The 13,144-nt window shown below is 39.6% G+C and overlaps 1 protein-coding gene across 41 annotated transcripts in view; it reads left to right on the top strand.

The window, feature by feature from the left end:
• Nucleotides 1–13,144, top strand: part of LOC114200901 (ATP-dependent DNA helicase Q1-like) — a 136,908-nt gene that overhangs the window by 91,339 nt on the left and 32,425 nt on the right. For 30 of the 41 annotated variants that reach the window (XR_015768833.1, XR_015768834.1, XM_088025973.1 and 27 more), the window contains one exon: nucleotides 8,973–9,162. The gene's annotated coding sequence lies outside the window, so the exon portion shown is untranslated. Of the gene's footprint in view, nucleotides 1–1,419; nucleotides 1,591–5,147; nucleotides 5,312–8,972; nucleotides 9,163–13,144 lie in introns of all 41 variants that reach the window. The other 11 variants (XM_088025938.1, XM_088025963.1, XM_088025960.1 and 8 more) reach the window with 4 other exon arrangements.

Here is a 13,144-nt window from a genome sequence, read left to right as displayed (position 1 = left end):
AAAAGTAAGGATATTCAAAAAGAATTACTGAATTCTGGAGGGATCAAGGAAGGAGAAAAAGATACTTGTTTTAACCTTTGTTTACAAAAGTATATTTTACTGAAGTGCTGTAAGCTATAGATAGCTTAAAACAGAGGAAAAAATAGGGCCCTTTAAATCTGGAAAACAAAACATTAAAGAACTAGCAATGTTTTAAATGAAGTCATAAAATTATAATCATCTTTAGTTCAGTCTCCTGTAATTCTTGTTTTGCTTCAACTTGGGTTAGCAACATTATGAATCAGTTTTCCATTAGACTTTTAGAAATCCTTACCTGTTCAGTGTTATGATCTTAAAGTTATCAGGAACCTGTAGTTGTCAGAGTCTTCTCCGTGACTTTCCTTACAGGTGAAGCACTTTTGTAGGAACACTTTTATGACAATAACGGAGTAAAACAATAACTGCCAATGAGTGAAAAAAGATTTAAAAATAGCCATGGTTAAAGATCTCGTGAGAGTTCACACAAACACGCACACGCACACACAAATGGAATTGACAAATAAAATTGGTTATTTTTGTGATCTGTAGTATTTTAAGATAATAGCTGGAATTATGGCTAGATAACATTATACCAGGACGTGTCAAATTTTTAGGAATTTCATATAATCTTTGAATTAGTTATTAATATACCCCATATAAATTATGATCTAAGATAAAACATTTTTTGACAGTGTTTCCCATGCAAATTAATATATCAAATAAGTCTACATAAATTAACATTTCTCTTTTTACTTCATTCAAAAGTTGATTTGGGGAAGTTTGTTGAAAATATCAGAAGATTTAAAACATTTGGTCAAATAGAATCATAGGTCACTCTTAAATAATACTTAGTTACCCATTCAACCAGAATGACAATTGAAAGATTTCAAAGGCAGAGATTCCTGTGGTGCTCTCTGTAAGTAGTGCTCTCACTGAGTGGCTGGAGTTGAAGAGAACATGAGTGAGGAGGTCCTGGAGTACTGTGCATTATGGTGTCCTAGCATGTTATCTGGAGCCAACATGATACAGGTCTGGATTATTCCAGGGTGCTTTGTGCCTGATGACTTTGGCAAGATGGCTGTTGCTGTAGCGAGCACTGAGCAGGGGTGTTACAGTGTGCACTGCATTGGGGCTGTCTTGGTAGGTTGGCTTGGGATGATGTGGGCTAGGGAACCAGTGCTCACTGAGGCAGTAGGCCTCAGTAGGCAGTAGGCTAGGGTACCTGGACTGTGCTCCCATCCATGCTATGAAGGTAGAGGGGAATGTAGAATCTGGCACTCACCAGACCCTCCAATCCAGAGAAATTTCCAGCAGCTTCCTTACCATTTGGTGGAGTTCTAGGGCTAGATACTTTATATTCTAGTTGCTCTTTTAAACTGTAGCTTTTTTTCTGTGCCCTAGGGGGTCCAAGTTTGATGTGGTTTAGAGGCCCAGGGCTCACTGAGGCAACAGGCCAGCTATGGCATCCATAACCTGTTCCTGTCTGTGCTGTCAGGATGTACTGGAAACAAACCATGGCACTTGCCAGCCTCTCAGATCTGGAGAGAGTTGTAGTTGCTGTCCTGCCATTTGGTAAGGTCCTAAGGCTGGTTCCTTTATATTCTAGTTTCCCTCTCAAACTGTGGCTTTTTTTCTGTGTACCAGGGCAGATGAATCTGCTCATAGCCCCTCAGTGCTATCCCTCCCACTGCAGTTCCACAGCATTCGGGGGTGGCGGGGGGGCTCCTTTGTTAGAGTGTGTCTGTCTGTCTTGTTGTTCTTTATGTGATCTTTGTATCTTCTGGTGTGCTGAAGCTGTTCAGTCCATCCCCAGTTCTTTAGGAGGAGTTGCTCTATTAGTAGGTGTAGATTGGTTGTATCTGTGGAAGAGATGAGTTCAGGCTCTTCCTGTGTTGCCATCTTGAATCAGAAGCTCTCTGTCAGGTAGGGCTTGATCAGAGAAGCAGAGGCACTGTGAGTGATATAAGGGATTTACTAGAGGGATTTAACCTTATGTGATTATGTGAAGTGGTCAAGCTCTTCCCTGGCATATGTTTGCCTGTGTGTCTGGCACTGGGCCTGAAGTCAGCAGAGCCAGCAGTCAGGAAGAGAAGGCAGATACACAGTGGGGAGTGCAAAAACAAAGTGCAGCCGGTGAGGATGAATCCTGTTTCTTAACAGAACCTGCATTAGTCTCATTGCCTCAAAGTCTCCAGTTTGAACGATGCAAGAGACCTGCCAAAGAGCTGGTTGCATACTGCTCGGCTGAGGATTTAGAGAAGCTGAAGGAGAACCCACAGGGTCTGGAGCAGCTGCAAACTCTGCTCTTTCCAAAAGGATATCTGGCAGCAGTCAGAGTTGCAGTTATTTGTTTGGAAAATAAGCCCACTGTTTCACTTCTGCCCTCCAAATCTCTGGCTGCCCAAGGAAGCACAACTGTCCCTTGAACAACCAAATATAAATTAATCCTCTCCCCAAAAGAGGGCACACATTCTTGTTATACGTATTTGGATGCTGCTTATTCCTCTTCTTGCTGAATCACATTCTTTTTGATAATCCTCTAACTTAAATCCTGAGATATGAAGTCAGCTCTTATTAACATTTTATTTTAGATGTTGGGAGAATAGGAGAAGGGACCCAAATACATAGATATATACATACATACCCACCACCACCAACAACAAAATAATGAAGAAATGCTTATAGTTATTATAATCCTGTTTCTCTCTGGTCATGTGGTCATTAGATGTTATTTTATAACTATCTTCTTCAGTTTCCCATTCCTTACTCCTTTGCTCTCAGCAGGCACCTCATCTAGTGACAAATGTCTGGTGTGTGGACTCGCCTTAGCAGTTGGCTTGTATTTGGCTTTTGAGTTTTCCACTAACTTTAATCACAGGACATGGGAATACCAGAAGGTACCCTAGGGGATCCCCTACATTTCAGACCTACTCCTCCGTACTTCAGTAGTGTCACAGCAGTCCTATTTCTCTTGAATAGTCAGAATCACTCACCCCAGCCAGTACAGTAACCTGGTTCTTTGCCTGTTGATTCATTGGTATGAGGAGCTCAAAGTGGTCAAGAGGCAGTCCACTCCCATTTAAATGGAGCCATTGCTTTTTCCCCTGGTGGAAGCATTCCTTCCTTCCTGAGACCTCTAAACCAGCAAAGTTCTAAGTTTCAGGGATGGGAAGCAAACATTTCACTAGTGGATCACGAGGAGGTAATAGCAAGAGGAGCCACTCCCATTTCCACCCCGATTCCTAGGCCCAAGAATCCTATCTATGGGACAAACCGTGCTGTTCACTGTTTTGGTAGGTAAGGGCAATTATACTGGCTTCCACTTGGTCTTTTCTTCCATAATAGTCCTTACTTATAGGCCAGGGGACCAATATGTGGATTTGGTTAGTTGCTGAATTTATCTGTTCTAATAATACAATCTGGAACTGGGGAAATAATCACAGAGTGGGTTAGAGAACCTCCTGAGCCCACTGTGTGATGGACTGAGCAAAACTGCACTGGTCACGTGACTTGCATAAGTCCAGTCCCTGTTCTGACTGATAGATCACCATGGCATTTTAATCATCCAGGAACTGTCAGTTCTGAGTTAATGTCCAATACTTTCTGAGAAGTTATTTTCCTTTCCCAAATACACAGTTACCTGATAAGTTGCTCTGGAGAACACTAGTGTGAAGATTTCCTACATAATTTTTTAGTTATGTAATAGAGGCCTTCCTCAAAGGGCCCCAACCTCTACTTTATTCAAGGGACTCTGGGTCTATAAATTGGCTCATTTCTGGGAACTGGTTGAAGGACTATGACACTTATGTGTACTGGAATCAGGGCTTTGTATTCTGCATTTTTAAATCAAGTAATCTGTTTCAAAGTCATGATCAACTAGCCAATGCCAGAATTCTCTTTGGGTCAGACTATCCTGATTACTGTGTTGCTCTGTTGCATATTATAGCAACCACATGTACCTTTTCTTTGGTTGTGAACTGAATTGCTACCATTTAGCCCCCATACTTTGGAATCCCATCATTCTCATTGATTCAGGTAGTTTAGTTCAAAGGCAGTACTTCCCATTGTCATTCTTAGCTTACAGAAAACAGCCACTAAGAGCTCTTCAGGGATGCTGGGGCTCCCTCTGGATCTTCCCTGGGCACAGCAAGAGAGTAGGTGATCAGGTAGACTGAGACTCTGGCATTCCCATCTCCCTAAGCCTCTGGATCCCTCCTTTAGGGTATAGCCAGGGAGTTCTAGCCCTTCAGTGTCTTTGGAATCTACCCTTGTGTCATTCCAGCCCAACCTTCTGATATTCATCTTTGGAGCCAGGTTTCTAGCAAGCAACTAAATAAATTATTAGAGCTACTCCTGGCCACTATATTTAACACAACAAACCAGAATTTCATATTGAGTCCCTATCAGTAAATTTAGGTTCATTCAATATTTTATTCTGTTCACTCCGGCTTAGTACCCTTAGGATCTATTCCCACACATATTCCTTACTTTTCTGGTGATACAGGCATACCTCAGAGATCTTACAGTTTTGTTTCCAGCCACTACAATAAAGCCAAGATCACAACAAAGCAAGTCAAAGAATTATTTGGTTTCCTAGTACATATAAAAATTATATTTACACTAAACTGTGGTCTATTAAGTATGCATTAGAATGTCTTAACAATGTTCATACCTTAATTAAAACCATGTTATTGCTGAAAAATGCTAGCCATCATCTGAGCTTTCAGTGAGTGTAATATTTTTTGCTGCTGAAGAGTCATGCCTTGATGTTGATGGCTGCTACCTAGTCAGTGTGGCGGTTGCTGAAAGTTGGGGTGGCTGTGGCAATTTCTTAAAACAATAAAGTTTGCCACATCATCAACTTTTCCTCCCATGATTTTTCTGTACATGCGATAGCATTTTGCCCACAGTGGAACTTCTTTCAAAATTGGAGCCAATCCTCTCAAAGCCTGCTGCTTCTTTATCAACTAAGTTTATGTAATATTCTGAATCCTTTTTTGTCCTTTCAACAATCTTCACAGCATCTTTAGGAAACCACTTTCTTCACTCATCCATAAGATGACTCCTCTCTTTTAAAGTTTTATCATGAGGTTGCAGCAATTAACTTCAGGCTCCACTTCTCATTCTAGTTCTCTTGCTATTTCCACCATATCTGCAGTGACTTCCTCCACTGAAATCTTGAACCTCAAGATCATCCGTGAGAGTTAGAATCAACTTCTTCTGAACTCCTGTTAATGTTGATGTTTTGACCTCTTCCCATGAATCGCAAATTTTCTGAATGGCATCTAGAGTGGTAAGCCCTTTCCAGAAGGTTTTCAGTTAACTTTGCCCAGATCCATCAGAGCAATCCCTATCTGTGGCAGCTGTAGCCTTATGAAATGTATTTTGTAAATAATAAGACTTGAAAGTCAAAAATTACTTATTGACCCATGGGTTGCAGATGGATGTTGTGTTTTCAGGCATGAAAATAAGATGAATCTCTTTGGACATCTCCATCAGAGCTCTTGGATGACTGGATGGATTGTCAATGAAAAAAAAAATATATATTTTTTTCTGAACACTAGGTCTCAACAGTGGGCTTAAAGTATATAGTAAACGCATTTAAATAGATGTGCTACCATCCAGGTTTACAGAACACAATTTAGCATAATTCTTGCCCCTGTGATTTTTGGAATGGTAAGTGAACATTGGCTCCATTACTTTGTAACGAGAGTCAGCCTATTTGAAGCTTTGCAGGCAGGCATTGACTTCTCTCTAGCTATTAAGGTCCTAGATGGCATCTTTTTTCCAATATAAGGCTATTTTGTCTACAGTGAAAATCTGTTTAGGGTAACCACTTTCATTCATTATCTTAGCTAGATCTTGCAGATAGCTTGCTATAGCTTCTATATCAACACTTGCTTCACTTTACACTTTCATGTTATAGAGATGATTTCTTTCCTTAACCTCATGAACCAACCTCTTCTAGCTTCATACTTTTCTTCTGCACCTTCGTTACCTTTCTGAGCCTTCATAGAATTGAAGAGAGTTGAGGCCTTGCTCTGGATTAGGCTTTGGCTTAGGGAAATGTTGTGGCTGGTTTGATCCTCTATCCAGACTACTAAACCTCTCTCCATATCAGCATTAAGACTGTTTCTCTTTCTTATCATTCATATGTTCACTGGCACTTTTAATTTCCTTCCAGAACTTTGCCCTTGCATTCACAACTTGGCTAACTGGCTCAAGAAGCCTAGCTTTCAGCCTGTGTTGGCTTTTGACATGGCTTCCTCCCTAAGCTTAATCACTTCTAGATTTTTATTTAAAGTGAGAAATGTACAACTCTTCCTTTCATTTGAACAGTTAGAGGCCATTGTAGGGTAACTGACTGGCCTAATAACAGTGTAGAAGTGTCTAAGGGAATAGGGAAAGCCATGGGAGAGAGACTGGGGAATGGCTGGTTGGTAGAGCAATTAGAATACATACACCATTTATTAAGATTTCTGTCCTATATGGGTGTAGTTTGTGGTTCCCCAAAGCAATTACAATAATAATATCAAAGAGCACTGATTACAGATTACCATCACAATTGTAATAATAAAAAAGCTTCAAATATTACAAGAATTACCAAATGTAATAGAGAGACATGAAGTGAGCGAAGGGTGTTAGAAAAATCTCATTTGTACATCATTCTCTCGGGCTTCCTATTTTTGAAGCACTGAGAGGTGGCAGGGCAGATTCTTAGTGGGGCTTAGCAATCCCTTGTGAGGCAACTGTCTCAGGAAAGACCATCACAGGCATTCAGACAGGGGGAAGCTGTCTGAGAAAGAGGAGGAAGGGCAAGAGAGAATGGCAGAATTGAGTGGTTTAAGGTCCCTTGCGTGCTTCATTGGAATCTGCCCAGATGTTCCCTTCCCAATTGCAGAGTCTCACTTCTTTCTAATCAGTGCCCTAACTTTAACATAAGAGTCTGTGCAAGGCTGGGAGTTCAGTTTGCACTGTAATTCAGCCACTTGCAGAATGTTGGTATTTAGTAATCTTAGTTATAGTCCTAGAGACTTTGAGGTCCCTTTATGCAGATCCTGCATTTTTTCAGCTGCTTCAGCATATTTAGGAGCAGACAGTCAACCCCATTATTCTCACAAAAATGTTCTGTGACAGCAAACACTTGGTCACCCAAAAAAGCCTTTCCCTCTCTAGATACTTAATTATTAGTGTCTAGATTATAATTTATATAACTTTGTCTACTGCGTGCCATGGAATACCATTGTCCCTTTTACCACTGCAGGGAAGGGTCATTAATGCCCTTAAACCTTTAAATCAGAGACTATTCTAGGTGGCATAGAAGCAATTTAGAGAACCTACTTTTAACTTTCTTTTCCTCTGGAACAACATTTGGCATTGGTTAGGGTTCAGAGAAGCTGAATCATTATGAGTGATATAAGGGATTTATTATAGGAATTAGCTCCTACGTGATCACAGGACGTGGTTAAGCAGTCAGCAGTGCCAGCAGTAGGGACAGGAAGATGGAGTGTGGGAGGGTAAAGAAGAGCTGAAACCAATGAGCACAAAGTGGAACCCGTCTGTCTCTCTCTTGGTCTTGTGTCGGTGTGTCATTGCCTCCAAGGCTCTGACTGCCAGGATGCTGGTGCCCTGCGGAAGGGCTGGTGCGCTTGCCATAGAAAATTGTACAAGAACATGGCCAACAATTCAGGGAAGCTGAGGAAGCTGTGGGCCAATCTGCTGCCCCAAAGAGGCTGAGCAGGAGCTGGAGGAACTGGCTTCTACCCAACGGCAAGATGAGGCAGCAGGTCTACGACAATGTGAATGAACCGCAATAACACCTGACATTACACCAGCCATCTGAACGTAAAGCTGCTGCTGTTTCATTTCTGCCTTCCAAGTCTGAGGCAGAGTTCACTTGTGGCCAGTCCTAACCCAGAATCCTGGAAGGAAGTGAATGCTGGTAGTTGGTACAATACAAAGCCACCATGATATTCTATTTTAAATCATAACTGTAAGATTTCATCTTTGGAAAATTTCAGGATTAAAGCCGGACACTGATTAATGCAGGCAGATGTTTTAGAAAGCACCAAGGACATCTTTAAAAATTTTTTTAGTTTCCATTGGTGTGGTGTCAAATCTCACTTTGGCTTTAATACTCAGATTGATTAGAGTCATACATTAAGGCTGCTTTATAAATTAGTTATGATGGAATTGTAATGTCAATTCCAATTCTCTTTTTATTGTTACATCAGCTTGTTTATAATCACCGGCTCCTCATCATGCCAACATATGAACCCAAATATAAGTGTTTTTGTGAAATAATAGCTAAGTAGTTAAGGGGATTACTTTTAAATAGCATTCTTGGGACACCTGGGTTGCTCACTTGGTTAAGTATCCGACTCTTGATATTCGCTTAGGTCATGATCCCAGGGTTGTGAGATCGGGCCTCGTGTTGGGCTCTGCACTGAGCGTGGAGCCTGCTTAAGGTCTTTCTCTCCTTCTCCCTCTGCCCCTCCCCGCTCACACTCCCCTCTCTGCTTCTCTAAAAAAAAAAAAAAAAAAAAATTAGCTTTCTTTTGCTTTAAAGTCTGGTCACTTTACTTAAATGACTTAGGACCACTCCCTACAACACAATAAAAAATAATGATCATTTATTAAATGCATAACTTTGTTCCAGGTACTATGTTAAGAACTTTACATATGTTATCTCACTTAAATCTTTAAAACAGTACGATGAAAGCTAGGTATTATCCCCTTTTACAGATGGGGAAATTGAGGCTCAGTTAAGTACTTAGCCTGAGCTGAGATGAGGACCTAAGATATAACTCAGGTCTCCTGTCTCCAACATACATGCCCTTAACCACCCTGCTCTACTACTAAGTTTGTAATTTCAATGGTGAGGAATATCCAAAAATCAGTAGGGAAACCTAAAACTAATTAGTCATTGTATCTTTTTTTTTTCTTTCTTATAGCTTTGAGGAATTGGATTCTATAACCAATAAGCTACATGCAGTAGACCTTCAAGTTCGGGAACTTCCTGGAAAAGCAACAAGAGCTCATTCAGAAAAAACATCCTAACAAACCAAATAAAGCAGCATTTAGAGGCTTCTAATGCTGGGAAAAGCAGTGAATGGGATTCTTCACCTGCTGCTTGGAATAAAGGTTTATTCTGTTTTTCTTTGCAAATTTTGTTTCTGATTGTTTCTTTATGCGGGAGTTTAATGATTGTTCCTGGATCGGTGCTTTCCAGCGGTTTAGAGGGAAAATTGGCCGCGCTTCAAGTGGCATGGGAAACCTGTAGGCAAACCATTCTTACCCATGTTCTTTTTAAATGAAGCTTTTCTTATTCAGACTTCATAATTTTTTTCCAAATATGGTTCTAGCAGCATCAGTCAATGCTTGGAAAAAGAAGATTCTTACCTAACTTTTCTAAGTTTTAACTAGAGAAAAATTAAACAAGAAAAAAAGATTCAAACTTCTTGCTAAAGTCTAGTTTATTTTCCTGCCCTAGTGAACGCACCTTTCTTGATTCAAGATCTTGCTAAACATCATGTTTATCACTGGCTATCACATTGTAATGGAATACTATGACTCTCAAATTGCAATGCTTTTCTCGGCCTTGCTTTCCAGGGATTCACTTCTAAACAAGATATTTACATAAATTCTACATAATTGTTAACTTAATATTTGAGATTTTTATGATATTTGAATTCCCTTATCAACATTCAGACTGTTTTTTGAATACCTATCAAGCACTTTCCTCTTCTTTGTAGGTTAACGCTAACTGGCAAATATTTATTTATTTATTTATTTATTTATTTATTTATTTGACACAGAGAGAGAGAGAGAGAGGGAGAGAACACAAGCAGGGGGAGCGGCAGGCAGAGGGAGAAGCAGGCTTCCTGCATGAGCAGGGAGCCCGATGTGGGGCTCGATCCCAGGACCCGGGGATCATGACCTGAGCTGAAGGCAGCGGTTTAACCAACTGAGCCACCCAGGCGCCCCTATTTTTTTTGATATACTGTTTCTTATCATATATCATTAAATGCGTTTTTGCTTAGCTTCATTAAACTAATTTTGAAATTGTTATTTCTGCTCTAATGTTTATTATTTCCCTTCTGCTGGCTTTAAGCCTTATTTACTGTTCCTTTAGGTGTGAGGTTAGGTTGTGTATTGGAGACTTCTTGCTTCTTGAGTTAGGCCTGTATTGGAATATAAAACTTCCCCCTTAGGACTGCCTTTGCTGCATCCCAAAGATTTTGGACTGTCGTGTTTTCATTTTCACTTTTTTCTGTATACTTTTATTTCTTCTTAAATTTCCTGGTTAACCCATTCATTCTTTAGTAGGTTGTTCTTTAACCTTCATGTATTTGTGGTCTTTCCAAATTTTTTCTTGTGGTTGACTTCAAGTTTCATAGTGTTGTGGTCTGAAAATATGCATGGTATGATCTTGATCTTTTTGGACTTGTTGAAAGGTGGTTTGTGACCCACTATGTGATCCATTCTGGAGAATGTTCCATGTGCACTTGAAAGAATGTGTATTCTTCTGCTTTAGGATAAAATGTTCTGAATGTATCTGTTAACTCCCTCTGGCCCAGTATGTCATTCAAAGCCATTGTTTCCTTGTTGATTTTCTGCTTACATGATCAGTCCATTGCTGTAAGCAGGGTGCTAAAATTCTTTAGTATTATTATGTTATTATCAATGAGTTTCTTTATATTATTAAGTGCTTTACATATTTTGGTACTCCCAAGTTGGGGGCATAAATATTTACAATTGTTAGATCTTCTTGATGGATAGACTACTTAATTATGATGTAATGGCCTTTTTCATGTCTTGTTTCAGTCTTCAGTCTAAAATCTTGTTTATCAAGGGGCGCCTGGGTGGCTCAGTCGGTCAAGCATCTGCCTTTGGCTCAGGTCATGATCCCAGGGTCCTGGGATCGAGCCCCACATCAGGCTCCCTGCTCAGTGGGGAGCCTCCTCTCCTCTCCCTCTGCTCCTCTCCCTCTGCCCCTCTCCCTGCTTGTGCGCGCTCTCTCTCTCAAATCTTTAAGTAAAATAAAATAAAACCTAGTTTGTCTAGGGGTGCCTGGATGGCTCAGTCAGTTAAACATCTGACTCTTGATTTCAGCTCAGGTCATGATCTCAGGGTCGTGAGATCCAGCCGCATGTCAGGCTCCACACTCAGTAGGGAGTCTGTTGAGATTCTCTCACTTCCTCTGCCCCTCCCACCATGCATGCTCTCTCCCCTCTCTCTCTAAAATAAATATTTTTTAAAAAGTCTAGTTTGTCTGATATAAGTATGGCTACCTCAGCTTTCTTTTGATATTTATTAGCATGACAGATGGTTCTCTATCCCCTCACTTTCAATCTGTAGGTGTCGTTAGGTCTAAAATGAGTCTCTTGTAGGCAGCATACAAATGGGTCTTGTTTTTTTTTTTATCCATTCTGATTCCCTGTGTCTTTTGATTGGAGCCGTTTAGTCCATTTACATTCTGAGTGATTATTGAAAGATAGGAATTTAGTGCCACTGTGTTACCCGTAAAGTTGGTGTTTCTGGTGGTGGCCTATGTTCCTTTCTAGTCTTTGTTGCTTGGTTTTTTATATTTTTGAATGATTAAAAAAACCAAAAGAAGAATACTTTGTGAAGTGTGAAAATTGTATGAAATTTAGATTTCATTGTCCATAAAGTTTTATTGGAACACAACCATGCTTGTTCATTTACGTCTACCACTGTTTTCACACAATAATGGCTGAGTAGTTGTGATATTGTATGGCCCACAAAGCCTAATATTTACTATCTGGCACTTTACAGTAAACAATAGCTGACTTGTTTTATATTATCTATTAGAAAATAGCAAGAATTTCTAATTATGCAAGATAAGTAAGTACAACGGTACATTACTAGCAAGGTACCCTTTCTCTGTGGAATTTCATCTGTTTGAGAAGGGACTCTCTTACCTTGATCTGTTGAATAAGCATTTCCTAGCTATTCTTTTTTTTTTAAATTTTTTATTGTTATGTTAATCACCATATATTACATCATTTGTTTTGGTGTAGTGTTCCATGATTCATTGTTTGTTCATAACACCCAGTGCTCCATGCAGAATGTGCCCTCTTTAATACCCATCACCAGGCTAACCCATCCCCCAACCCTCCTCCCCTCTAGAAACCTCAGTTTGTTTTTCAGAGTCCATCATCTCTCCTGGTTCCTCTCCCCCTCTGACTTACTCCCCTTCATTCTTCCTCTCCTGCTATCTTCTTCTTTTTCTTTTTTCTTAAAATATGTTGCGTTATTTGTTTCAGAAGTACAGATCTGTGATTCAACAGTCTTACACAATTCACAGCGCTCACCGTAGCACATACCCTCCCCAATGTCTATCACCTAGCTATTCTTTTTTTAAAAAGATGTTATTGAAATTTCCAAAAGTATAGAAAAGTAGAATTGTAATAAAACTGCCAAGTATCCATTAACCACTTTTAACAATTATCAACATATAACCAATCCTTTTTCATTTATATGCCCGGAATTTTCCCTTCCTCCTCCCTCTCGGTTTGTTTATTTGAAACAATTCTCAGACATCATATCATTTCAGTTGTAACTCCTTCAGTATGTATCAGAAAAATATAATGACATCATCACACCTAAGAAATTTAATACTGATTCATTAAAATCATCAAGTAAAAATATTCACATTTCTCTGTCTCATCAAAACTTACTTTTCTTTTTTTAAATTGTGGTCCCGAATAGATTCATGGTTTATGTTGTATTTTGTTGATATTTCTGTAGGTTTCCCTTATTTCCTGTTTGTTTCCCATGTAAATTTAAATTATTTCTTGAAGAAATCAGGGTCTTTGGCTTATAGTTTGCTATATTCTGGTTTTTCTGATAACTTCCTTGTGATGTTGTTCATTTTGTTCCTTTTGGTTAGATTTAGAAGCTTGACTGTATTTGGCCTTTTTCTTTTTTTTTTTTCCAAGAGTATATTTCCCATGGCATGATTCAGGAGGTATATCATAACCTGGTTATTTTGTGTGATGTTAAGCTCGGACAGTGGGTTCGGGTGATATTTGCCTATTCTATTACTGTCAAGTTCTCTGTCATCTTTTCGTCTAATGGCTTTAGAGCTGCTGATGATTAT

Source organism: Eumetopias jubatus, unplaced genomic scaffold (genome assembly GCF_037043125.1).
Source record: "Eumetopias jubatus isolate StellerSeaLion01/CBP00866 unplaced genomic scaffold, mEumJub1_p1.0 scaffold_8, whole genome shotgun sequence".
Classification (NCBI taxonomy): domain Eukaryota; kingdom Metazoa; phylum Chordata; class Mammalia; order Carnivora; family Otariidae; genus Eumetopias; species Eumetopias jubatus.
Note: the sequence above shows the minus strand (reverse complement) of the source record. Positions and strands in the feature narration are given on the sequence as shown.